This window comes from Haemaphysalis longicornis, unplaced genomic scaffold (assembly GCF_048455015.1).
Source record: "Haemaphysalis longicornis isolate Haplotype H1 unplaced genomic scaffold, Haemaphysalis longicornis Haplotype H1 scaffold_6, whole genome shotgun sequence".
NCBI classification, from domain to species: Eukaryota; Metazoa; Arthropoda; class Arachnida; order Ixodida; family Ixodidae; genus Haemaphysalis; species Haemaphysalis longicornis.
The window spans coordinates 748778-773623 of NW_027526407.1; the positions used below are offsets into that span (position 1 = coordinate 748778).

At 44.2% G+C, this 24846-nt stretch overlaps 1 long non-coding RNA gene across 1 annotated transcript in view; it reads right to left on the reverse strand.

Annotated features, from left to right (window-relative positions):
• Positions 1 to 20093: 20093 nt before the first annotated feature.
• The window catches only part of LOC144141354 (uncharacterized), a 100101-nt gene continuing 95348 nt past the window's right edge, over positions 20094 to 24846 (reverse strand). Inside the window, exon 5 of the long non-coding RNA XR_013316546.1 lies at positions 20094 to 20112. This is a non-coding gene — a long non-coding RNA (uncharacterized LOC144141354). The remainder of the gene's footprint in view (positions 20113 to 24846) is intronic.

The window sequence follows — 24846 nt, forward strand, 5'->3', positions numbered from 1 at the left end:
TGATTTTTTGAGAAGGCGTTAGGAAAACACAAGTTTAGGACATATTCATCATCATTATCTGGAATATTCCATTTAGGACTACCGCAGCGTGAAGGACCCTCCTATTAATTTTCATCCTGTGTTGTCCTGCTCGTCCCAAGTTCATTATTTCATTATTTCAGTGGACGTCCCTTTCTTGTAGACGCGCATATGCATGTTCATTCTGTCCCCCTGGTGGTTCATCCTTTGTTAGTTCGTCACATAGTCAAAATTGCGTGGTTGACAACTTTCATATAGGTTGTCCTAATGGTAGTGTTTCTTTCACTTTCTTTGCTGCCAGTATGTTTGTGGTACGGCATGCTAATATTCTGGTCATGATTGGTGGTTGCATGACATTTGTCATTTTTTTGCATTTTTTTTCTCTTTCTGGATAGGACGTTTTGCTTGTGGGCCATAATTGGTTCAATATTTTTAAGTTTTTGGCACTTTGTAGAACCCGCTTGTCTAGACACCGTCCTACCATTCTTACGTAGCTGTTGTCTGGCAGGATATCCGTACCTATTTTTAGCATGATTTTGAACTTCGCCACGTGGCGCCACCCATCGGTAACCTAACGGAGCTTTCAGAGGAGACATACCCGTGTGACTATTGAAAAGTATTTCAAACACCTGTGTGATCAGGCGCTATATAAAGGCTTCATTTTAGTTAGTTTTGTTTTATATTCCACGCGTTTTTTATTTATGAAAAACCGTCGTTGTTGTCGCCTCTTTTATTTAGGCTACCCATTGTTGGTGCCGGCATAAGTTACGGGAGAAAACACAGCGTGGTGGCTCAGTAGGTAAGTCATTGCGCGGCTGAACCCAAGGCCGCTGGTTCAATTCCCTGCCGCAGTGGTCATTTTTCTGATGGAAGCAGAAAACAAAAAAAAAACAGTGTGTCGAGATTTCATCGCAAGTTAAAAATGTCAAAGTCCTCAAGATTATTTTACGACGCTTCCCCTACGGCATGCCTCGTAGCCAACGAGTAGCCCTCGAAAATGAATAACGGGAATTTTAGGTTTTTTTCTTCAGGTGGAAAGTCACTTTGGTGTGATGACGAGACGAGGGCTGCGGGCATGACTGGAGACCGTGTGTTTGGGGCATGCTACCACAGGCTTCATCGTGCAGGCACGGCACCTGGCGAGACGCGTGTCATTTCTTTCGTATCCGACAGTGTATCATTTTCCTCCTTTGTAAACTTCTATTTTCGTAGGGCCACATTGCACCTTCAGCAGAGCCGTCGAATCTTGCTGCCTCAGTCCTAGGTTCTGGGTGGCAGCGACTAATTTTCATGGACGCCTCAGGAGCGCGGGGACAGCCGGCTGCTAGGAGCCACGGGGCAATAGAAAAATTAGCTTAATAATGCTATCGCAATAACAATGTTCGAGGCTTTCCACATTAAAACTATCCATAAATAGACACGTTCCGTTTGCTCTTAGAAAAAACAGGCAGAATAGAAGAGGTGCGTGCCAGAACAGAAGCGCGAATGGATCTGAAAACAACAGAAAGTTTCTCATGCTGCTGTTTCCACGGTAAGTTTAAGCTCGCCGAGTTGCTGGAAATCCCTCCAGGAGGAACACCAACGTCGACGTGGGCCAACAGTTCTTTTTCAGCAAAAATACCTTTTAGAGCGGCAACTATGGCAGTTTCTTGCACTGTCTAATCATGCGCACATAACTGGTAGCCGGTTAGGCATGAGTGTGGAGTGGATGGAGGTAGGGGGCGAGCGGGTCCGTGCAAGCGCACACATAAGACTGTATGATGTGCCGAGTTTATACTGCCTAAAGGGGTCTCTTGGCATACCATACATTCAGTCTCTGCGTTTTAGAAGGAAATGCACTTACCCGGATGATCTTGCGTGTAACTGTCAAGAACTAACTAATGACCTAACACAACAACAATACCCACCATCCGTCATCAGTGATGTTATTAGGCTGTCTGAAAAACAGGACCGCCGCCACCTGATAACTCAGAAGCCAAATCTTTAAACACCACCCCCAACCTTATTCGAACATTAACCGCTCTGTCCTCCAGCGTAAACTTCTTACTCAGCAAGCACCACAACATTTTACTTCACAGTGGAAGGCTGTGAAGTGTCTTCCCTGAGCCTCCCCGCGTCGTAGGCCGATGTGCGAGGAAGATCCGAGATATTGTAACGTCACCTAAGGTCAACACCCCCCGTTTCACAGGCAGCGGACCCAGCAATGAGCCAAGATGCAAGCTGCGCCCCATGATGACAAAAGCCTCTGTCATCAACTGCACCACGTCTTCATTCTGTTTCCAGATAAAAGAAAACTGACTGTATGCGCGCACCCATTGTCTACCTTCTTGAATGCAACATATGCCACGTCCAGTACGTTGGCCTAACTGAGAATTGATTTAGAATGAGAATCAACATCCACCCAGCACATAAAGGGTCCCTACCACACCTTCCACTATCTAATCATGTAAATTATCTAGGCCACCCCTTCCACGCTTTCACAGACACGGCGCTTCAGTCCAATTTCAAAACTCGTTATGCTCGTGAAGCCCGTGAATTGTACCTTATTTGTAATTTTACCACTGTCTTGAGCGGCATAAATGAAAACACAGGCCGATTGCCTTGCTTGCCCAGTAAAGAACCGGAGAAGGTCAATGCAGCGAGAAACTGAGAAACATTGTTCTAAAAGAGGAGCACCTTTACTCCCTCTTCTATTTCTTTTTTTCCAAATCTCTGCATTGTTTACTGTGTACGTGGTGTTCCAATTGCTATCGTGCAGAAAAAACTGCTTCTCTTTTTTGTGTGGCTGTTTCGTTTATAATTTTTTGTGTCAGTATGCGGATATGCAAAGGAATAAGATCTTGCGTGAATATTGTTCAAGAAAGTCATGTGGCACTGTATATTTTACATTTTGTATGTGTTTTTAGCTTTATTTCCACGTATGTTTTGGTATTTATGTGACCTGGAATAAATACGATTTACTTCGCATTGTATTGACCTAGCATTGCATAATCTTGCCTTTGTGCGTTGCCCTGGTGGATGGCTGTCACTTTTTCCGCAGGACAACGTTTCTGCGATTTCACTTCATGTGAAATAACGTATCGTTTCGGGCTATCTTCGAGCCTCATTCATCCCAGCATTCCATCCATGCTGTTCTCCAGCCCCTCCGGGTAAAAATAACCCCTCCATGTCTTAATCCAATTCTTCCTTCTTTTTTTCTTGTTTACGCTTGCACTAGGCGTCCGTATTAACTCAAGGCTCTCCCATCCTTTACTCCTAACCAGTCAATTTCTTTTGGTTCTTTGTATTGTTCTGTATTTTTGAAACTCCCGTGTCCTGATACCTGCATCTGGCAGCAATGGTTTCAAAAAATAGCGGCCGGTTGCCGTACCAGGCAGCAGTCAGCAGAAACAAATCAATTAACGAGCAGGAAACGAGCCCTTCTTAGTCTCTCAAACTTGTGGTGACCTCAGTGCCATGCAACCCTATCCTGTTATCCTATAGCCTCGTCAGTCTTGATTACGACCCCTTTCCCCTCTGTTCCAGGCACCAATACAAAGCCCTTTTTCCCTTCACCCCTTGCGTTCTTGGGTTTGGTATGCTTCTGTGTCACGTAGAGCCTATGGTTTGCTTAATACATCTTGCCCCCCCCAAAACTGAAATGTATTTAAACCCAACTGATCTGCCTTGTTGTATCTTTGAAAAAGACCGGCATCATGTCGAACCATTACAATATTATTTGTTTAACGTAAACCTTATAGCCAGAAAACGTTTCTCTTCACCCTTAAAGGATGCACGGATGGTATAAACGTAAACCTTATAGCCAGAAAACCTTTCCCTTCACCCTTAAAGGATGCACGGATGGTATAAAAACGTTGCATTTCAGCATGTCAGCTACTTGTTCATCAGTGACATGCCGTTCAGTGCAGGTCACGCGATATGGCCGCTGTCGCAACTGCGCGTGCATGTCGATGTCGATCTCATGACCCACCGTCGACGTGTGGCCCAAAGTTGTGTGTAGCAGTGGAATGATGAAGTGATGCGGTGTAGAAGAGTAAGTAGTTCGTCACGTTCGGCCGAAGGAAGGTCGTCGTCAATGGCTCCTCTCAAAAGCGTCACATCGGTTGGAGACTAGGGAATAAGTGCAGTGATGTGAACGGGCGTTGATTCGTCGAATACGCCGACAACTGGGCCGGGATGCACTTCTACAACTCCAAGGCGCTCACCACTGAAAGTGTTGTAGAAAACGACGTCGGGTTTGAAATGAGCATTGTGCCGGCACCAGATGCGATATCAAGTACGGCGCACGGCAGCGAAAACCATTTTCGAGGACAAATCAGACAGGATGGCGCGAAGACGACTGTGGCGTTAGAAATATTGTTGTACGACAATGGCGCAAGCATAGATGTACCCGGAGGAATATCCGTGTCGTTGTTGACGTGCAACTTTGTGGTAGTATCGTCCTGGGGATTTTGTACCTCCCTAAACAGCTCTACTTCAGCGCGAACTTAGTCAATGATACCGCGGTGGCGGGACAAAAAGTTCTATCCGAGAATCAAGTTGTGAGACCACGCCTACAAAACAATGAGCTTGACTATATATACAATCCTTTGAATTGTGACCCGAGCAGTGCATGCGGCCAGCTTTTCCATAGGTTGCACACTATCGGTTCGTAGAGCAATACACCTAAAGAGGTCATTTCCTTTTGTAGCGATGACAAAGAATAGCTTCAATAACAGGCAGCGCAGCTGCAGTGCCAAATAGCGCCAGGCTAGCAACACCATCAATACACGTTTTGATCGCATTGAACAGCGAACCAGGAGGAATTAGGCATTTCGACATTGACGCAGTTTTTGCCTCTGAAACAGCGGCGTCTAGTTTTCCAGGTAATCATAGGTAGGACGACGGCGCATAGGAGACAGCGAGAGGCTTCGTGGAGACAGCAAACGATGGCTGGAAAAGTCGCGGTTATCAGACACAGCAGGTTTCGTCGGAAGCCGGGTCGGAGCGTGTTCCTAGGACGGTGTTGGCGTATAGGATAAGGGCCACGATGCGTCGCCCTGCCCGCAACCGTCGTGCCACGACGGCAGTAGCATGCCACGTGTGCGGCAAGTCCGCACGATTAGCTGATAGGGCGATTATGTACTATGCGCCAAGGATTCTTGAATGTAGACGCCAGATGCGGAGCGAAACGCATGGACCAGACGTGTTGAACCCCGGCAGTGCGAGGACTCCCAGGACTTGCAGCGGGTACCGGGATAGTTCCCGTGAAAGGATGTGCAATGGTCTCGGCATACGGGAAAGGCCTATTTGGTACTGGGTCATCGAAAGTGAAAATACCTAGCATCGCAGTTTGAGGCTTTATATCGGCGTATATCACTGGAGCTACCGCGGGATTGGGTGGTCGAGTGCTTGGAACTGCGTCAGCGACTTGTATAATTCTCCTGAGGGTAGGGGCTGAATCCTATTGAAGCGGCTTCTCTACGCCGCTAACGAGACAAAGCTGAAGCGCCACTTCTTCGCCGAACAAACTGCTGAATCTGAGCGAAGAGGACACCCCTATCTTCAGGTGCCAAGTTGCAAAGCGAATGGTCATGTTCTATGGGCTTATCAGTGATGACCCGCTCTGTGCGAAGTTGATCAAACTCTTGGCAAGCGTTTATAACTTCAGTGTGCGTCAGAGGATTTTTCGCCAGCAAAATCAGAAAGGCGTCGTCGTCTATGAATTTAGAAATATGATTGATTTTTCCTCTGCGGTCATAGCGTTGTTCACCCGCTTACACAAGTCAAAAATATCCTCGATGTAAGATGTAAAGGTTTCGTTCGTGCGCTGAGCGCGTTCGCGCAAGCGCTGTTCAGCGCGTAGTTTCCAAACAGCTGGGTGCCCGAACACATTGCCATATTCCGTCTTAAAGTCTGACCACCTGCGGAGATCAGACCCGTGGTTCTTATACCACGTATCTGCGACCATTGCTAAGAAGAGAGTGACGTTGTTATGTTTCTATTTGCCGTCTCAGTGGTTACGGTGGTGAGCCAATCCTCAGTAACCTACTCATCAGTGCCGTTGAAGAAGGGAGGATCCCGTGAATGGACTGGGCGAGGGCAGATGCTAGGTGCCACAGGAGGTGGGACTCGTCTTGGTTACCCTGTGACATCATTGATGGAAGTGTCCGGCTGCGCAGCTCCATGGTAGTTATACGGGGACCCGAACGGCACCGGAACTTCAACAGAAAACTGTAAAGGAGATAGTCTGCGTTACGGTAGAAGGCTGGACTTGTTTATTCACGAACGAGGCGTCGACGCAGACAGCGTGAACCGAAGCGACCAGCTTTTCTCGAGGTGGTCGCGGGGGTGGCCCGAAAAATGGTGCATACGAAAAGTTGCGCCCTTAGGGGGATTGACCAAGAAGAGTTTTGTTTTCATTACAATCAATCATGCCAGGCAAAATGATGGAGCAGAAGAAAGAATTTGGTGTAGGGTAGTGAGAGAGAGAGAAAATACACTAAAAAACAACACAGAGAATAGTAGGAAAACTATAGAAATCCAGTCTAATCGGAATGTTTTTAACACTGCAGACGAGCTGTCTCCGAAATGAAGTCGTGGAGGGCGTTGCACGCGTCCGTATGGCATCGGCCCAGCCTAGTCCCCCGAAACGACAAAAGCACCGTTATACTCCGACAGTCCAAGACGTAGGAAGGAAATCTTCAGCAGCCTTCTCCGATGGTTAGAAAATCGGTGCCAAAAAAGAAAGAAATGCTCTTCGGATTCAATTTCTTGGCAATGGTGGTACGAAGGGGAGGTTATTAGATTTTCCCTATACAAATACCGAATTATTTGCGGCACACCCAGCGAAAACACGTCAGCACTACTTCGCAGAAGCGAGTTTGGCATAAAAGTCTCTTCCAGCGGTAACTGAGGTGTTCAAGTTCAGGAGAGATGTTCAGACCATGATCGGAGGCATCTTAACTGAACAGGTATTGGCGATAACGTTCCAACAACACGCAACAAAACGGAGGAAGAACCTCGAGATGTGGTAAAACCAAAGCTGTTTTAGCTAATATGTCAGCGGTTTTATTGAGGGTTAACCAACAGCTGGCGGGAAGCAAACGAGCCTTATTTCCCGCACGTCAGTGGCGACGCAGAAATAAGTTTTGAGAATACGATGTAAAGTTTCTGAGGAGAGAGCAATGCAAACGGACAAGGAGTCGGTAAGTAACATCACAGAAGAATTCGCCGGATCAAGTTTCAGGATTGCAAGCAGTAGAGCAAAACATTCTGCATAAAATTGGGGTCTGACACTGAACGAAAGCGTCCTCTTCCTCAAGCAGCATCCGGCGCATATCCAAGTAGGGGGGTTGCCCGTTGTGGCTGATGTTCATCACAGTTCTCATTGGCGCAACGTGCTTACCACAAAATAAATAAATAAATAAATAAATAAATAAATAAATAAATAAATAAATAATAAAAATAAATAAATAAATACTTTAAAGCACTGTGGCCTTATTTTTTAAGAGCATCAAAGCAATATTTTGTTGATTTCTCGCCTCCAAATTTCATATATGCTTTCAAACAACCAATAAAAGAATGTTGTATAATAGACTTTGATCATTCTCGGGACGTTTTAAAGCACGTGGCAAAATGAGATACACGTGCATATTGTACATCCAACATTTTATTTTATTCAGCCTTAGAAAACACTAAACTGCAGTGAATTAACTTAGCTTAAACGTATACGGCCAAAATAAAAACAACCACACATGGTGTTGATCACCGCAATATTTATTGGTACTTTGTATATCTCAGTGCCTAGCTTTGAATATTTGCGTACGTACAATAAATGCGTGTCTTAAATAAGATATTAGGTTCGAATGCACTTAAAAAGCGACCCTGAATTCCGGTGACCGCCGTCCGTCCACATAGCAACAGCTGCGGGTGCGAACGCTCCTCGTCTTCTTTGGCAACAGGGGGAGATGGGCGCGCGCTGCCTGGCCGCTGACATGGCACATACTCACGTGGGGGATTGGCCAGGAATCTCCTCGTCTTCCTTGGCAACGGGGGGAGATGGGCGCGTGCTGCCTGGCCGCTGACATGGCACATACCCACGTGGGGGATTGGCCAGGAATCGGGCGTGAGAAGGGCTAATGCACCCGTTTCAAGGAGTACTGACACGAAATTTTAAAGATGAGATCCGCTTTAGCAATCAAGTACAACGACAACACAAATAGGTGTCTGTGCATGGCACATACCACGCGGGGGATTGGCCAGGAATCGGGCGTGAAAAGGGCTAATGCACCCGCTTAAAGGAGTACTGACATAAAATTTCAGAGCTGAGATCCGCTCTAGCAATCAAGTACAACGACAACACAAATAGGTGTCTGTGAATAAATGCATCTTTCTTTCTTTGAGTGGTGTGTGTGTGTGTGTGATCTCTCTTTCGCGAACATTACCTAACCGCGCAAATTCAACTCCTGCATTCGCACTTTCACATTCTTCCCCTCGGGGAAATGCGGGGAAATTTTTTTTGGCAACCACCAAAAAATACTTCAAGAGGCTATCGGCAGAAAGCCGCATGATTTATGTCCGCCGAAAACCAGGAAGAACTACCATCATAAATTCTTCACAAACACATCGTTAAGTAGCCGTGGAAATCGAGCCTCTTTATCTATAGGATGAAAAGAATTCTCCCCATGCTAGAAAATTGGAAACGCGCATGATAGGCACCACTTTCCCAAATGACAGGGAAAGGTCTAGCATGTGGACTTCATGCGCCATGCTACTGGCACTTTTATCTTCATGGTCAAGTCTCTTCACATTTCTAACGACTCCAAGCAGATCGCGCGCATTCCTGGCTGGCGCCACTGCGTACTTTTGACCGAGCTGCAGAACAGGTTGCACGTGAACCGGAAGAGCAATACCTCCTAGAGAGTGCACATGGTTGGTAGGTCTGACTTGCTTGGGAGATTCACTGGATCGAAGGTTGGCCAGGGACAGCGGCCAGGTGCTTTTTCTGGCAGTGTAGCCAACCAAAAGGGCGCCAGCGCTGCTGTTAGTTTTTGAAGGTTGCGAGACGTTCCCCTGACTATGAAAGTGTAACTTGCGTGTCGCATTGGGGCTATATACTCGAGCGTTCTACCGCATTCGACAAAGTGGTGCCTCTCAAACGTGTGGCAATTTTCCGGCACAGCAGCAGTTGTGGATTCTGCTTGCAGAAAAGGAGGGTGCATCTGCAGGGCTACCTCAGGATGTTTCAAGGAAGAAAGCCTCTGATCCCATTATGCCGTTCTTCGACCGTCGGGACAACGTGCCATTGCAGTTGCAGTTGACAATGTAGTTGGCAGAAATGTTTGGCGTTGTTGAACACAATTGTGAACAGATGACCCAGGAAAGGTTTTATTCGCACATTGACCGGCGGAGGATGCTGGGTACTACCGGCCGCTGCTTGATTTCAGTGGATGAAGGGCTGAATAGTAAAATAAAAAGATTTATGTGGAACCACCATGGCGAGCTTGCAGGCTCAACTCAACCCAGAAAAAGAATAGCGGCAATCCCGTACCTAACTCAGCTCTCCCACAATCTTAGGAAGATTGAAAAATGGTTTTAGATATAAAAATAAACTAAGACAATAAAGAGCGCAAGAAAGGCACTTACTAGCAATTGGTTTTAGAGAAATGATGTGGAACGATGTATACAGGAAACGAAGAAAAATGCGCAGAAGAGCTGTGAAGGGAACTTCAACAACCACTTCAGGATGCTACGGGAAAGTGGCGTCGAACCAACACATTTCGATTGCATACAGAGATACAAACATTTCGTAACACAATCACCTGCGTTTTTCTTTATCTGATTGGCCTCTAATAGTTCACCGCCTGTTTGGTTCCGGCTCCTGCCTAGAATTTTGTCGCGGCTTAATATCGGCTCACACAAAGCGCATTGAGGAATCATGGTCCCAAGAAATTTTTGTTATATATTCCGCATGCTCCCTTCAACGGCCATTAAGGAAGCATCAAATTTTATTGTGTGCGCCCCGCAGCCTACGGAGCCCAAATAAATAGTGTACGGTATTCCGTTGAAATGTGGGTTGAAATGGGTTGAAAATGTTCTAGTTGACATCTACGTATAGGTCTGAAGTTGTATGGCGCTATAGTATTATTTCGGCGGGGAGGCAGTGTTTTGGATAGGAATCGTGCGTTTATAATTTACGCATTTTTATTTGCATGACGACAGATACACTAGCTGCAGCGATCACAGCAACACAGGAAAGACAGTCTACATTTCCGCTCATGTGGTTGATAGTGTGATGATAGTGTGGTGCTGTGATGATAGGGTCGGCAGTGTCAGTGTCTCACCATATTTTTTTGTTTAATAACACACAGGCGTAGTAAGAGAGTAAGAGTATGAGAAAGAGAGATTCGGAGCTGTTATTGAGTAAGATTTCTTTAAAGCCATTCGAAACGAAGCATATCTTTGAATATGACCACTTTGCCTAAGAATAGCGAGGTCTTGCCTTGTATTTGATACAATTTAAGATGTCGCACGTGTCAACATCTTCGCCTAACTAGACTTGTGGATATAGGTATTGGATGGTATCGATCGTCCAGTTGGCAGTTATTCGGCGCTTACATCCTTGTGTGGCACGGGGAAAGACGGTATTGTTAGGCGTAGGATACGTAGTTCCCAATATTTTTTTAGGAAGAGAAGTTGGATAGTCGTCGTCAACCTTGAACACGGTATGTGCGTGTGTGGATGTTCGTCCGCTGCATCGCTCTCTTCCAGTCCGCCCTGTCCTCATTTCAATGGTGCGTTAACTTTCATCTTCGTGGATTTAGGAATCCTCCTCAACTGTTTAGGTACCGTGCTGCAACCAAGAGACTAATTGCCTTGTGAGTGTTTGCAGCGGTGTTATGCATAGTATCGTTAGGCGGATTGCGAAGACAATTCCTGCTTTTCCTTTCCTGCGTGGAGGTTAACGTAGCCACAGCGATTGCCCCTGCAGTACACTGCGACAATTGTGGGCTTCGGCGTTTGAAATATCCCGGCGTAATCGTATACTGTTTCATGTTTTCGGAGCTTTGCTAAAACACTTTTATCCCAGCTTTTGGCGTGTTCTTGTCTAGGTCTGGGTCCATGTTTACCTTTAGTAGGAGGGCATTAACGGTCGGCCGCTGGATTGGTGACATATCTATCATAACGTCCAGCACTTTTATGTTTAGAGGTGCGACATTTATTTCTTGGGATTGCAAGCCCCGTTTTTTGTTCCAGGTGCTCTTTTCGTGCTAACATATGGGCCTGTCAAACCCATTACAAATTATTAGCAGACATTTTAGGACGTGTGCGGCGATCTTGAATATTAAGATGCAGGAGCGCCCGGCTGCCTTACATGCTGGTTTGAGAATGACCCTTATTTGGCTTTTTTGTGTGCAGATCAGTTTCTGGTCCGGCAGGCTGACCCCTATTCGACCCGTTATGGCCGTTGCCCATGTATCGGCGTTTTATAATGCAATGCCAATGTTGAAATACTCTCGGTGTTTTTGCGACTACCTCATAGGATGTGCCAATTCTATGTATCACCATTCCTATGATTCTTACATGACAGTTTTCTGGGATTCCATGCTGATGTTTTTAGGATTTTGTTAATTTGCAATGTGGCACTATTCATAGTTTGCAGAATGGAGCTTGTGATGCTGTCGGCTCATAAATTACAAAAAATAATTTCAAAATACTGGAAATTCTTCTTTTTCTACTTCTAAAAAGTTTTCTACTAAGTTTTCTTCTTTCTAAGTTTTATGCTAAGTTTTCTTGTTAGTTTTCTTGTACTTTAATAGGCCTTCTAGTAAGTTTTACGTTGTGCTGCTGAGCACAAATGTGCTAGAGTCAAATCTCGATACAACGAATTTCAAGGGACGGCTACAAATAGTTCGTTATTTTTAATAATTGTTATAGTGAAAAAAATTCAAAATGCAAAACAATAATTGTGAACGTAACAACAGCTCAACGTACCTTTACTGGGAACACGTTCACAATCGCTTTATTCTCTAACGTGGGTCTAGATGCACGTTTATTTGAAGAAATCTGTTATACTTGCCTGAAGTGTGCCACTCAACTGCTGCAAGATTTACGATTCGAAGCTGTCCACGTTCTTGTGCAATGCCTCGGTGGCATTTGTGCACCTACTAAGAAAACTCTGCGTTTGTGCTATGCAGTCCAAAACATCGGCGTTGCGAGCAAGTTCAGACCTTTGGTTCACCTAGGTGATCGTTTGCCGATCCTTCAAAATTGTTGCAATCGTTGACGGTGTCATTCCCCACTCCTTCGAGATGTCGATTTGTTTCTTCGCAGCGTCCACTTTACGACGAATCTCCACTTTTTAGTCGAAAGAAAACTGTCTCCGTTTCTTTTTCGTGCTGCTCCGGAGCTAATCGCGCACATAGAAACAAGAAAGCCGTGAGAGTAGCTAGCCGACGTAGCTGCCTAGCTGGACGACGGAACAAAGGCGGCGACAGACGGCTAGAATGGCGTTGAGATCCCCCAAGATCAGGCGATCGCGATAGAGCTAATGCGCATTTAGTACGCTGATGATGATAGTTGTATGTGCGCACGTTTAGACGTCGTTAACACAAAAACGAGTAATTTTGTACAGTCGGAATACGTTATTCTGAAGTATTGTTTTCTATGAGTATGATAAAATTCGATACGTTATTCTGAAATAATCACTGTTCTGATATTCGTAGTAAAGAAGTATTTTTACAAGGAAATTATTGGGGATTTGGTAAGCAATTTTTAAATTGTTCTTTAATCTGAAAAAATCGCCAACCTGAGGTTCGAAATAACGCGATTTGACTGTAGTTGCATTCCCCGCCATGGCGGCCGCTTTTTGATGAAGGCGAAAAGCAAAAACTACCTTGTAAACAAGATTCAGTCGCACGTGAAAGATTCAAACGTGGTCAGAAGTAATCTGAAGCCCTCCATTAAGGCGTGCCTCATTGCCTGTGCGGCTTCTGCGTGTTAAACCTTATAATAAATCAATCAATCAATACTCATTTTTATGTTTTTGTTGCGAAATATTTTCTTTTGGTACTTCTGGTGCTAATCAAGGGATTGGCTGTGTCTGGCGTTAAGCCATTGGGCGTCTTTTTTTTTCAATGACGCAATCTTAGCGCCGGTATTAGTATATGGTGCAGATGTTCATTGATAGTGGCATTAGTAACGTGTGGAGCTAGCGTTCGTATGTGCCAAGCTGGCGAATATCGAGGGTACATAGCACAAACTCCTCTTCGCAGACGCCATCATTGCGGCAAGTTGTCCTTTTAGATTTTTCACACTGTTTCTTACTGCCCTGTTTATCAAAGGTTTTGGTATGCCTCAGTCTGTGTACACGGCAAGATAAGTGAGGAATAACTCTGTTAATGCAAAGGAGTTGATTTCTATTTTTTGTTAGAAGAAAGCGATTATTGCGATATTTTACAACGTTTTTAAAGTACGTCACAATATTATAAATGGCTCAGTTGCTGCTCATGGATTCAATTGGAGAAAAAGAATGAGCAAGGGCGTCTAAAATCGAGGTATCTTTAGCACGAATAAAATCCAGGATTATTGACAACGAGTACAACGTTTTGAGCACACGATAGGACAGGGTCACGATGCCTCCTCATGATCCGATATCCTTCGGTAACTTCACATATAAATCCTGCTGCATCAATGTGAGAGCTTACAAACGTTAGGACGCAAAGTGGGTCCAGACAGGCGGCATAACCAACCAACTGCACCAAGTCGTGCGACAGTGAAAAATGGATTAGCTCTCGGCCGAGGCCTGGTTCACGACTGGACTGTCTCAGAGAAGCCAACTATTTCAGGGTGCATTTAATTGTGCCATACAGATAATATTCGATGAATCGATATCGTAGATGGAAATATAACTATTAAGAGTGGGCACAGTATAAGCGGAGGTGACAGGTGGGCCGTAGGAGACACCAACCTTAGGATGGTGCTTTTTTAAGTAAAGCTTGTACCATACCGATTCACCATCTAAAGCCATGGGAAAAATAGACAAACATAGAGAAGGGCTACCCAAGCATTTGCCGTTCTGTCGATCATTGCGAACTAGGACGTACCCGGCAGGAGTTATCTCAGTCATAAACGCCTTCACATAGCCTTGATTCAGTTACACCAAATATTTTTGGGAAAACCTGGAAACTAGGGAGATAAACTGGTTATTGTGAGGGAGACAAATCTAGAAAATATATTGAGTAGGCTTCTTGCATTGACATTAAAAATTTATAATGTCAATACGTGGGTGGACGGGTAGTCATGGAGGAGTATAAGATCCAGGAGGGAATGGAGGGTGGTGTGAAGATTGACAGAATGGTGCTTTACGAAGCGTGTTTGATGTGGCATCTAGGATATACTGAATGTTATCAATAAAAGTTTATCAAAGCTCTAACGTACTTCAGACTCGTTGTTACAAACTGCAGCAGGAGCATCCCAAAACTTACTTCGGACAGCGCGCCCAATTTATGAATATTTTTTCGTAACGTACCAGTGGAATACTTTGAACTTGGAGCCGTTCTTCATAATCTCATTTCATCGTTATAGTCTTGAAGCTTCATAATAATGGGCCGAACATGGTTATCTCGGGACCGGCCGAGCGTGTGGCTACGTTCAATGGCATGACAGTCTATGAGCAAGTTATCAATAAGTACATGAGATACTTTAGCCAGGACACTGAACACTACTTTCGTCATCTTCTTAATTCAAGCCATGCAAGAATAAAGGGGCCCTGAAAGGCGTTTTGAGCACACTAAATGAACTAGCGCAATTGGTACACTGGGTTGTCAACGTGAGCTGTGCCAGTATAACAATTTTAAGTGCAGCGGAAAGCTCTAACTTTTGTTGCAATGTTTTTCGCCCTTTTCTCACCCGTCCCTGCGTGTTTTGGACGCCGCCATCTTCACATGTCTACGTGATCGATTCCCTGATGTTCGTAATGAGGTAGACATCCTGCTATTGGGCGGCTTTTTCACGGACTTCCAGCAAAGAGATGTGGCGTCTGCTCAGCGTCGGCTCGCCGGCTCATCTGCAAGCGGAGTGCTGTAGTCCGTGGACATTTTACGGGTATCCAAGCAATTGAAAACAAGAGCTTTCCCGTCAATGCTGAATTGAACACAAGGGTGAGTTTGTCAGAACAGGGGTGCTCACTGCTCGAGTGCGGCGCTGGTTTGCTTTGCGCCTTCCCGTTCATCGCTACTGTTAAAGCGATCCGATCGGGCGCGTTTTGTGCACGGGTTCTGTGTCGGTTTAAAATGTCTTTTTTCACATGCCGCCGGTAGGAATTACCACCGCAGCAAAATATAACCCGGCACCGGCGGGGCACATCTGAGAAAGCTTTTTGGATAAATAGTGCGCGGTGCATCAAAGGGAACGAGCATACGACTCTCCCTGCGGGGCTGCGAGCTCGCTGCCAATAAAAAGTCACGTGCTGCCGATAGCAACTGCAGCAAGGTAAACCGCCAACGGGCAAGGCCAAGCCGCACCCATGCTGCCAGGTCTTTTGTTCGCTTTTCCAGCCTTGGGAAGAGTTCGGGATCCATGTCCATGGTGTCAACAAAGATGAAAAAGCCGAAAGAGCTTGCTCGTAGCAGACGGTTGTCTCAGGAGCGCAATAGCGGAAGCAAGTCACCGCTGAAGAACGCAGCATCATGGGGGGGAAGGCTGTCGCGCCGTCAACAGCAAAGACACGTTGAAAGGAGGAGGAAATACAGCGTGACGATAATGCGTGGTTTTTGATTTACGACTTATCAGCTAAGACTCATCGCTTTAACAAACTTCTTGCCACAAGAGATTGCTAATTCATTTCTTTATTTGGTTGCATACACATCCATGCATCGGTGGAATGTATTTAAGGACCCCTTTAACATGCTGTGTCTCATGTGACTTTCTAGGTCATCTTTCTTTGAGCCCAGTTCATTGACCGTCTTGGTCAGCGAAGCAAACTCACTGCTAAGTAACACCGATGAAGCCACCTCTGCTTAAAAGAGATGGGAAGATTCAGGGACCGTAACATGTGCATCTAAAGAATCAAACCTACCGTTGACCGTATGGTGAAAATTCTAATATATAGGATATCTTTGGCCATTTGGTTTAGAATGTCGAGGACATTATAAAGCAGTTGCCCCACAGAGGAGTTTTCATCCACCGAAACAGCGTTTGCTTCATTCTTCGAAGAAGTCGTGGGTGCCTTAGCAAACCCATCATTACTGCTTGATTTGGTGGTACGAAAGAAACACTAGCGTGCCGCTCTTCGCAGGTGAAAATCGCAAACAATATTCCTAAATAGGCATGTTATGCTCAGGCCCCCCTATATAGTTTTCGAACGCCCCTTTAGCGTAGTGACAACTCACTTGCCCACGCTTCCACGGCCGACGCAAAAATCAGTGCCTCTTAGACAGACATAAGCGGAGCACAACTGTAGACTGCTAAAGAAGCCCGTAAATTTGGCAAAGTGAAGACAATGGAGGTATATCTGATTACAAAGAAATACCAAGTGTTTAGAGGTTGATTTGTCCGAGCTGATCAGCTAGCGACAACGGCAGTACTTGGAGGGGTGAGTAACGAGGGAAAGCTCATTGCGTCCCTAACCTCAACGATGAACGTAATAGACGAACAAGAATGGTCTCGACACGTTTTGAACCCTAACCTCTGTAGTCAACAAACACAGAAAGCATTCATGTCAACGGACGCGACGAATACGTATCCAAAAAAAACACCGCAGCAGTAACGAGAAGCGTTTGTGCGCAAATGGTCTATATTCACTGGGATAAATCAGTAGGTAAAAAATACTCGGGCTTATATAATTGGCGAGAAGCTTTCAATGACCACCCCCAGAAAGGTTTTATCCAGGTAAAGGTTCCTTAAGGTAAGAGTAGGGTTAGTGGTGTACAGAACGCAATTGTAGATCTCCTAATATCAGACACCAAGCCCAAAAAGTAGCACAAAAAGTAACAACTGGATAATCTGGGTACCTTTATTTGCTAGTGTGAAAACAAACATTGTGGGCCGTGCTTTAAGTGTTTTCAGAACTTTTGATCTTCTCGTTTTCAAGCTTATTTTTTGGCCTCAATGTACATAACCGTGCAGTAGAACTAACAGGTTCCCTCCATGGTCATTTGATTGTCTCTACATATGCAGTACCCTCCTGGTTTTCCTCCGTCAGCACCTTTACCTCTAAGGAAGCTTGTATTGTCAGATGAGGCAGTGGCAAACGCTTCTTTGTCACTGTTGTTGCTCTGTCCGAGAGGCGTTCTCGAAACCTCCTTCGCCACATCTCTTCCCATTTACGATGTCCTAACCCAATGCCCCGCTTGCGCTCAACCAAAACTTCAGATTTTCCGCGAAGATACTTCGTACCTTAGTAGAGGCGCACCGTAGCGTAGCGATGCACTAATGCAATTCTTGCAGCATATATTCAACACTGAATTAGTTCGCCCTCAGTTACTTGATGAATCGTGCCGCTACAACTTGCCCGCATATAATATTGATCTTCGGGGTTTCTATTCTTTTCTCTCTATAGTTCGCCCTCAAAACTGAGCATATGTTGTAACTAACAGAACTGATTATAAAGTGATAACCTCTTTAGTCACCCTTTGGCCCCACTATACGGTGTTTTGGGCACCAAAGCTTTATTGGCTGCGTCGCTTATGTAATTTCCATTAAACCTACTTTTCTTCCTTCTGTATAAGGCCTTTTTCCTACTGAAGATCCTGTGCTTCATCCACCACCCTTGGGTTTTCTGACAAAAGTAAAACAAGACTACTGCAAAAGCATAAATACAAGAACACCCAAATCTGACTGCGTGTAATAAAACACGTTACCTGCACTTCCCAAACGGACCACGAAATAGGAATGAAGTTTAGAAAGCGCCGTTTGATTCCATAAATGAAAAAACAAACATTTTAGACCTTCTGTAGCAAACCGTATTTTGGGTACACAAATAAACTCACCGGCGGTGTTTTTTTTTTTAATTTTATGTGGGTATTTTACCTTCAGGTAACGTTTCCTAAATATTTTCGCTTTTTGAATCGGCCGCTTCACTGATGAAGATTGTTTTTGATACAATCGCGAATCATGAATAATTAAATCGAAATATATTTTATATCTTTGTAACAAACTTCTAAGAATCTTTTACTTTGTTTTCTAGAATAAGAGCTCAATGCCGGATTGATGCATCATTGTGTAGTATATTTTATTTATTTACACAGGGTAGGCCAAAAAACGCTTCCCTACTATTAAAAATTCTTCCCTTTTAAGTTATCCACCGGCACAAAATCAATTTTCTTGAGCCAGAGTTTCTTGTTACGTCTTCTCTTTATTACAAAAACCAAATTCGCGTGCATAATTTTTATAACAAGTATTTTCTGTATTTAACTTTTTATTGGTACGCCGGTAAGTAAATTCTTCTTAATTATATGTGGCGCGATTACCACTGGTTAAATGGCAAGAAGTGGAGGTGCATTTTGAAATTGGCGACGACGGCGGCACCAACAAACTCTCAAGAAAAGTGTTTGTGCACTTCTTTTGCAACCCTGTTACGTGCCCTCTTTTAGGCAATTTTTATGATTAGTAGGCAGCGTACAAAATATGCGGCAAGAATGCATATGTACACAAAAAAATGCTACCATAAATCTTTTGACGTCGCTCATGATATAAATTTACTTGGGGCATACGCCCGCTTCAGGATAATTTTCAGACGGAACCCTTACATCAGGCGCCCTTGAATACACATACGCAGCATCACAAGTCGCATCTGCATGACCGGTGAGGCTTGTTTTTTCATATCCTGAGAAATAAATATCTCAGAAAGCCCTGTAATTCCAACACCTGCAACGACAGAGGCAATGCCTCCATTACACAAATCATTGGTTCGCGATGATAATAGGGCAAAGACACCGCTCACCCACAACGGCGACAGACCTTCCTGCATCTACCTTCAAGGTAGCTGCATCTGCATCTAAGTAGCTAACTGGACAACGGTGGGGCCAGACTGAGCACATATCCCGAAAAAGCATCAATAAGACTTGTGAACGTCATCATTTACTTCTGGGACAAACAACACGCCTGCAGTTGGTACGAACACGTTCCTTCAAAACCTTTGTCTTACATGTCTCTAGTCTTTGTAAGAGTGTAAGAGAGCAGTGGACACCAAAGCTTTGCGTTCGGCAAGCAAGAAATCATGTCCGCACCGGATGGCATCCAGCTTTAAAAACGGGCAAGTCTTTTACAGGATGCCGGATACCGGAAACACGTGCTGAGAACTTTTTCCGGAATGCTTCTGGAGAGCATAAACGGATAAGAGCGGGGACGGCCTCGGGTACACACTAAAGAGAACAGAAAACATATTGCTGTTTTGCCGTACGTTCATGGGTTCCGTCAGGCCACTAAAAAGGGGACAAGACATGGCGTCAAGGTTGTCTTTTCCACGCCCAACAAGGCCAAAGGCATGTGCCACCAGGTGAACAGATGGGCACAGAAGCCAGTTTATGGCAAGAAACACCACAAGAGATACCCTGAATATAGTGAAACGAAAGGGGCGGGTGTGTTTATATTGGACAATGAGGCCGTTGTATGAGCGACAGGGCGTGAGAGCGCACTGCATCGGTCCAAGCATCTGCTTCTGGCCACCTTACTAACCACGTTCGAAACTTGTAAAACAGTCTTGGAGATATAGACGACATACACACTAAAAGGCCAACGAAGCTTGCGGAATGTGTAAAATAAAAAGCAGGAGTATTTATTTTGAAGCGGGCAGAGGAAACAACATATAGGCCATTTTAACAAAATATTTCCCAGAAAAATCTTTAATAACATTGGGTGCGGTCACGCGCATGAAATTTAGTGATGTTGATGCCTCCAAGGGAGATCGATTCAATCCCACAGAAGCTATCAGCTAGCCGCAGCAGTCCGATGGCGATCAATGGAAATGAACCCGTTGTTCTCTTCAAAGACAATGTATATCTTCTTTGACACCGAAGTTGTGAGGTGATATTTTATAAGACAGAGGGGTAGAAGTGGTCTTCCACCAAGTGTAATATTGTCGGTGTATACAATCTCCCACAATCCGCAACCCTATAAAAATTGCGTAATCCTTGTTTAAAGTTGTGCGAACTCTTGTAGAGGTAATTTTGGGGATAGTCAGCTCTTCCAGAAAAAGAGGACGAAGCAGTGAAGGACGCAAACCACTTTTTTATGTAAAGAACTGCCCGCAGTTACTGATGAAAATGAGACAACCAGTAAAACAACTCCTGTTAAGGCTAGCTTAACAGATTATCCATTGAAGCAGGGAAGTAAAATGCATACAATCAAGTTATTAGCACTTAAGCTAAGATCAGCTCATTTCCTGTCAACTAGAATTTACCATGGCAGTGTATTTGACTTAAGATACTTTTCATAACTGACTTAATAGTAATGACTATTCCTAATGGCAGAGGTTCCTTTGGTACCGCATCGATTCACGAAGTCTTCGAAAGAAATAGATGAGATTCAAGCTGACCTTCATCAACTAAAGTGTACGTTAGGCACTATTGGTTTTTCAGAAACCGGGTACTCGTTAGATGCTGATATCAATGAGTTTATTCATTTTCCACAGTATACCAATTTTTAAAAAGGCTACGTCTAGGAGTTTTCAGTTTAATGCAAAAAAACACCATATCAAATTATGTAGTGTATGATTACACTGTTTTGCCGGATAATATAAGAACTGTAGCTGTAATCTACCCCAACGCAGCTATCTTACTAATCTATCGTACCCCATCTTGTAACACTCCAGTAGTTTTCGAATACATGCAGTATTTTCTTGAAAATGCAAGCACGAATATAAAGATGTGATAGTTTTTGGATATTCAAATATAGAATATAGATGTTAAGCAACATATAATGAACCAAGTAAACTTGTTTGAAATAACTATGTCATACAGTGGTGAAATATTAGCGGGTCCCCCTCACCACTTACCGAGCATTCAGATACATTATTTATGTATGTTTCACAAGTATAGCCGTACCTAACTTCTTATCAGGTGTAAAAGTGTCAGATTAGTGATAATTTTTTCTGTTTTTTTCTTCTCCAGAGAGATGTCACAGACACCAAATCGACACGACGTTCTATAAATGGAGGAACAATGGTACATTTTGTTCTTTCATGGCGGCGAGTAATCGGACCCAAATATACCGTGAACCAAAGCCCTCTGAACCGAACGAATATTTGTTTACATAATTGCCTAAAAGCTGTAACAATGCCCCTGAATGTATAGCAATTAAACCAGAAGAAAGCCAGTCAGGCTTGCCTCACGCCAGATTTATATAACCGTATAAACAAAAACAACAGAATATTTTCTAATGTTTTAAAGCGAGACATAATGATGATCTTATAAACCTAAAAAAACTATGTGATGCACTGAATTCTGACCTAAAGGATTATCCAGATCAGAATACCGCACATATACGTTTGTTTATTTATTTGTTGGTTTATTTCTTTATTTTTATTTGTTATTTTACCCATTTATTTATAACCTGGAGGGCCGATAGGGCATTACAGCCGGCGGTATACATCATCATCATCATCATTTATAATACCCTTAGGTGCCCCTTGCGGAGTATTACATAAGGGGGGAGCAAGTACAGAAATTCCACAGCAGGTGTTGGTCGATGGTAAAGGCGTAGAAGTGAGGCAGATTCATAAAGAAATGGCAGCAATACAGCAAATATATATACATATGTACCTAAAGAAACTGTAAGAATAAAAATAAGGAGCGAAGACCCCTTTCAAAATAATTAACATGAGCCATTGATTGGCCACATCAACCAATTGATCCCACATATGTCCCTCTCAACACTCACTCTCATGCACACATAGCACTCATAGACGGAGTCACTGACCATGCGGAGTGGTCAAACCATTTCGCCAGGCGGGCAGCACATACAAAAGACCAAAGCCAAACGCCTAGCGCAGTCTCCGCGCGGGCAACATCCCAGTGACCTCGCTCGACGCCCCGCAGTTGTCCGCGCGCGCTCGCCGGCACAACGAGGGAGTAGTTGCTAATCCCCCGAGTAACGCCATCATCCGCCACCGGACTCGCTGGAAGAGGTTCTGTAATCCCAGCCTAGCATTCTTGCGTAAGCCCTGGCGAGCCGGCCTCCACGCCGCGCGCCTTTTCGGCATTCCCTCGCCTCCCGCCAGCCCGTAAGCCTTGGCGACCGACCGAATACCAACGGAAGAGAGGAGGCCGAACTTAACAACTGAAATGGTTTGTGACTAACTCCCTGAACACTGAGGGGTCACGTTCGTTGACTATGGTTTCGGGTCGTTTATTCCACTCTTCTATGGCTTCAGGTACAAAGGATTTGTTAAAAGCGTTAGTTGACCCATACAGGCGCTGGAAACCTAATGAGTTAAAAAGGCGACGCGATGAACGGGCAGGAGGGAGAAGGACTGTACCACGTTGTGAGGGGAAATAATAATATATTTTGTGCAAGAGGCATATCCGAGTAACGTTTCGCCGGATTTCGAGGGTGGTCAGCTTAAGAGATTGTTTAATACTGGTAATACCTAAGCGAGGGTTGTACTGTGAGGAAATAAATCTAGCGGCACGATTCTGAATTGATTCAAGTGAGTCGATCAAGTATTTTGGTGGAGGCTGCAAGTAGCCGACGCATATTCAAGTTTACTACGCGTAAAAGTGTCAGAAGGCAGTTTTCAGATTTCGGGGGGCAGAAGGTTGGCGATCGTTTGATATATCCGAGTGATTTACCCGAGGCGGCGGTTAGTTGCTCTATGTGATCGCACCATCTCAGATTGCTTGCTATCACTACTCCGAGGTATCAATACGAATCAGCCTGGGTTAGGAAATTGGAGTTTACCGTATACTGGAAAGAAAAGTTACTGCGCTTGCGCGAAACTTGCATGAATTTACATTTTTTTATGTTTAATTGCATCAGCCATCGTGAATACCATTTTTGTATTTGAGATAAGTCATTTTGACGAATATTTTGGTCAGAGCTACTTGAAATGCGGCGGTAAAGTACGCATTCATCTGCCAACAGGCGAATGGTTGATGAGATTTTCTCTGGAAGGTCATTAATAAAGATCAGAAATAAAAGGGGCCCAAGTACTGACCCTTGCGGAACGCCGGATATTACCTTCACGTGAGCTGATTGGTGATTATCCACAACAGTGAATTGAACCCTATCGGTGAGGAAATTTTTAATTCAAGCTATAAAAAATGGGTCAATGCTGAGGGAGGAAAGTTTACTTATAAGAAGCCGATGGGCAACACGATCGAATGCTTTTCAAAAATTAAGGTATATTCCGTCGGTTCGAAAGGAGGAGTCAAGGTTAAAATAAAGATCAGTAGTAAATTCATACAGCTGCGTCTCGCACGAGAGTCCACGCCGGAACCCACGCTGGTTGCGAAAAAAGAAGGAATTTAGGTCGAAAGCGTTGCGATGTGGGAGTAGATTACGTGTTCTAGGAGCTTACAGGCGATGCATGTTAGAGAAATTGGGCGGTAGTTTGAGGGGTCTGGACGGTTTCCAGAGTTGTGTACTGGGGTGACCTTGCTTATTTTTCAGTCCCTTGGAATTACACCAGTGTCCAGAAATTGGTTTAAATGATTTGTAAGATATGATTGGATATTAGTTTGGTGCTTTTAAAAATTTTCGCGGGAATGTTATCCGAACCAGGGGCACTCGAGAACTTAAGGTTGTCAATTATCTTCATGATTCCTTCGCTCTTGACATTGATAGGGGGCATTTCTGGGAAGTTTTTAGGCGGTAACAAGGGGATGTTGGTGTCGGCTTCGATGGTAAAGACATTTGAGTAATATGAATTCATGACTTCCGCGCAATCAGAAGGAGCGACTCGCGAACCATCAGTGTAAGTGAGGGATACTTTATCCGCAGCGGTGGGTTTTAGGAGCCAAGTATTTCGAAAGTTTCTGCGGGTTCACGCGAAGGATGTCGAGCAAATCATGACTGAAAAATTTTTCTTGAATTTTTAACAAAGAGGGGTACTCTCGCAGCGATGCGCGATAACTGTCCCATTTAGCAGGGGATTTCACTAATTTGGCTTCCCTTAAAAGGCGTTTTTTTCTTTTTTGACAGCCGTCTTAGAGAGTTCGTGTACCAGGGTCTTACGTCGTCTCCACAAATGCAGACCGGTGGCACATGTCTGTCAATGATAGACAGGATCTTGTTTTTGAATAGCAGCCATTTTTGTTCCACTGTTCTTGAAGCGGCAGATTGAGAGAATGGTTCATTAAATATTCATAGTTCTTCATTATTAAAAGAGAAGTTGTCTTTATTGTAATCTCTAATGTACTTATTGATAGGTGGCCAGGTAGGGATTGGATTGGATAGGTAAAACAACAACATATTGTGGTCACTGACACTTTCAACACACAGAACCAATTTTACAAGTTCAGGACTTGATACTAATTTAAATCAAGTATTTTATTACCCCTAGTGGCATCGTAACAGTTTGGACGAAAGTAAACATAAGGCAGAAATCAAGGAAATTTTTGGAAAGGCTTGATTGAGCGACCAGATTCATCCAATCAATATCGGGGAAATTAAAATCACCACACAGTATACAAAAATAGGGTAATATAATTCATCCCAGGGGGCAAACAGAGACGAGGTTGTGTGACACAAATCAACACGATAGTCCATCGAATGGACAAGCAATGTCACAGTTGCAGAAAAAAAAAACAAGTGTGACAAAACCATGTGGAATACACCGTTTGATGCTCGGTTAGTTTTGATTTGGTGGTTTCCATCAGTATTGGTTTTCGTCAGTAAGTTGCTGTT